The sequence below is a fragment of the Octopus bimaculoides genome, chromosome 5 (genome assembly GCF_001194135.2).
Source record: "Octopus bimaculoides isolate UCB-OBI-ISO-001 chromosome 5, ASM119413v2, whole genome shotgun sequence".
Lineage (NCBI taxonomy): Eukaryota > Metazoa > Mollusca > Cephalopoda > Octopoda > Octopodidae > Octopus > Octopus bimaculoides.
In genome coordinates, this window is record NC_068985.1 from 53015282 (window position 1) to 53019204 (window position 3923).

The window sequence follows — 3923 nt, forward strand, 5'->3', positions numbered from 1 at the left end:
TATATATATATATATATATATATATATATATTATTTACTTAAAGGTCACAATACATGTATAAAAGCGCTACTAATAGTTTCATATGTAGAGAAAATTCAAACATATTCTTTAGGCACAAACCACATATCACAACGAACTAAAGAAATTGAATAATAGAAGAAACGCGAAAAAACTGAGAAAGCACCATATAGGAAACGCAGAAAGTAAACAGCGGAAAACGGAAAACAAAAACACAAGACCTAAAATGTAAAAAATAAAAAAAGGAAAAAGGCAAAATAGCTATCTTCCTTAGACCTTAAATGAGAAGGCTGAAAAGATATCTAGTCAGTCAGGAATAGGTGGAATTTTCGAATTCTTCAAAATATATTTATACATATGCGAGCAACCACTGAAAATCTTTCTTTCTATTATCCTCTCTAAGTATACTAAATATGGAAATAATATCAAAAGCCAAATCAGAATGACGAAATCCAGGATTAAATCAAAGATCTTTAGGTCAGTCAAATGCGTTTTCAACTGGGCTGTTTATCAGCGGATGACCTCATAACTTTAAGAATGTATACTTTCTATCATCCAGTAAAATAAGAATATTTTGCTAACTTATATCAAATGAAATGCATAAGATTGTGGATAGAGCAAGAGGACATTCCTAATTAAAAAGTAATTCAAAGATACTTGGTATTAATATTGTAATTAAGTACTGCCTCGTGTTTTAGGATTGATAGGACCGGTTATTCTATTCCATAGAGTATAAGTGGCTAAGATTAAATTTCCCCAGAAATGGGCACCAGTTCGTTGCAAGGTTACCCATTTATAGCAGAGTGAACTGATGGAACATGAAATGAAGTGTTTTGTTTAAGAGCACAACGCGTCACCCGGTCCGGGAATCGAAACCACGATCTTTCGATCGAGACTACATCCTAACCATCAGAATATGTAGCCTCATATACTGATGCTATAGCTGGTTTAATTATTCTTTCTCTCACACCACAACTTGTACTTTAGAATAAGTGTTCTTGTTATTTTGCATCTTCCTGCAATTAAAAAATGTCGCTTTCTGAAATACATACCTCTTCCCTACTTTGAAAGGAGGTATTTCCGAATAATTCTTATTGAATGAAGTAAACAGATTATCTGAGCTGCACCCGCTCCCAGACTAAGATCTAAATTTCTGAGGTTTGTTCTCAAATACTTTCTTACATTTCCTAACGTTTCAACGATAATTGGCAATATAATAACAAGGCTAACTTCTTAAATGCCCTTTGTTCTTTTACCTGACCCTGGTATCAAATAGGTGTATCACAATAATAACTAAACGTAGTTCCTTCTTATCATCGAGTTAGGAGAATATAACTCAAGGATTTGACTCATGGACAAAACGTTGCATGCAAGAAGAAAGAATTAGGTGTGGACAGCCTTGATGACAACCAACTAGAGATCCTTGAAAAACTGGGGCAAGACCTAAAAGAACAAGAGACCGTAGCGTCACGTAATTTAACAACATTGGATCGAACCAAGTATCAAAGTTTAAGAAAGAATATTAAATGTACACAGTGTGATTAATAAGTTTTTCTGTGAAAATATTAAAGATACCAACACATTGGTATCAGTGGGTGATAATGTAAATCCAGACATGTTATGGGAAAAGAAAGAACAAAAGGAGGATCAGTAGATGCCTTGGTGAAAAAGGCGAATACTAATAAAGATAAGTGGTCCTTGGAAACGAAATTAGGGTAAATTAAAGAAAGAAGACAGAAGTGGAACGGAGGAAATATATCAGTAAGATAAATGGAAAAAATAAGTACTAAGATTCAAGAACTAAAATAGACAGCAAATGCAAAATCTGCTAAAACCAGAAAATCGAAGAAGGGAATCACAAATAGAAACAAAAGTGCACTTCTCACTCAAACTAAAAGCTGTATTATTACATATGAGTGAATTTGAAGAAAACCGGTTGTTTGGTGAAGAAATTTGTGAAAAAAAAATACAAAGTACATTAATAAAATATTGTGGATAAAGAAAGTAAAAAATTGTGTTGAAAACGTTGAGGCGCCAAAAGTTATCATCACAGAAAGAAATATTTGAAAGCAATTACAAAAGATAGCAAAGCGGGGAACTGCTGGACCGGATCAAAAACTCTACAAGTTTCCGTAGTGATACAACTAAGAGAGCGTGTGTCAAAGGTACTGGTGTGTATTGCTGGAGTAAACAAAAGGGAGAAATTGGCTGACACTGAATGACAATATGAAAGGAAATTCTACTCGAAATAACCGATCTATTATATGCTTACAACAACTCAAAGACTATAGTTGCAGTTGCATAGCTACAGTGTGTGCTGCTCGGGGGAGCTCTTGAGTGCTCGAAATTGACAGACAAAAGTCCTCAGAATATTTCTTAGATGGGTTAATTAAACAATTTTTAATTTCATGTTCTAGTTAACTAAACACGTAAATATTTCATGCTCTGGTTAACTAAACGTATTGATCACGTGGATATTGCATGTTCTGGTTTAACTAAACATATAGATATTTCATGTTTTGGTTAATTAAATACGTAAATACTTCATTTTCTGGTCAACCAAACATGTAAAACACGTAGATGTTTCATGTTCTGGTTAAATAAAAACGTAGATATTTCATGTTCTGGCTAACTAAATACATAGATATTTCATGTTCTGGTTAACTAAGCATGTAGATATTTCATTTTCTACTTTAATTTTTTAGTATTTCATGTTCTAGTTAACTAAACATGTTGTGCCGTTTATTTTATATGAATGTTTTGTAACTTGCTTAAAGAAACACGTAGATAGTTTACGTTGGTATACTTTTATGGTGAAGAATCTTTATTTTTGTTTATGGTTCATATTTACTAAATTTACACTGGCAAGTGTAAAAGTAACTTTGCTGCTTACTTCGCTATATAAAGATATGGCAGGAGTAGCCACAAACATTCTTCTTATTGATTTAGAGTAAATGCTTTTTAAAGGCCATTGTATAATATTAGTCAATACAAGCCAAATCAATAGTCAATTCGATCTTTTTGAGATGATTAATATTAAGTTCCAGAAACTTTATCGAAATTCTAATAAACGACATCCCATATAGATCGCACATAGATATTATTTCAAACAACACTAGGAGAAACAATTGATTTAGCGAGCATTCATAAAGCTCACACTCTCATCTGAAACATGCGTCTTGACGTGAAATATGTTGATCTGGAGAAATTTACTGCCAGATCAATTTTGTAAACAAAGTAATATCTGCTAAATCTTTTGATGTGAAAAATATTTCTAAAAAAATAGTAATGCTGGTAATTAATTAGAATAAAGACGTTTGATTTATGGGTTGTTCACTTTATTAACGTTTGTTATCAAGTGAATATTGACTGAGCAATAACTGAAAATAGTAGGACAAATGATGGAGTCATTCATATACGCAACACTTTTTTTTTATACCAGTAAACTATGTTTCCTTTTGATATCAAGTGTGCACCTGTAATTTTTCAGAACTTAATGGCTACACTTTTCTCTGCTGTCACTTCTATGGCTGTACATGGACGACGTCATTATTTTAGTTATAACGGTGGCGAAATCTGATTATAATAAGTTCAATAGAGAATAAGAACATTGTTTTCTTTTCTGCATATTTAGTTTTTGTTCATAGGGAATGATCGTTATTTTGGATACACTAGTTTTACTGATAAAGATGTACACATCCTCGAACAATGTACGCTGTGTTTATATATATATGGGGCTAAAAGCAACAGTAACATCCACCCTTAGGGGTCAGCCACATTTAAATGGCAAATATACTTCACTTTATCGAGCAGTTACTGTTAACACCTCGTTCAGAGATTTAACATTGCTTGTTTTCACTTTTTCGATATCAGTGAATAACTTCACTGGAAAAAGACTTATATA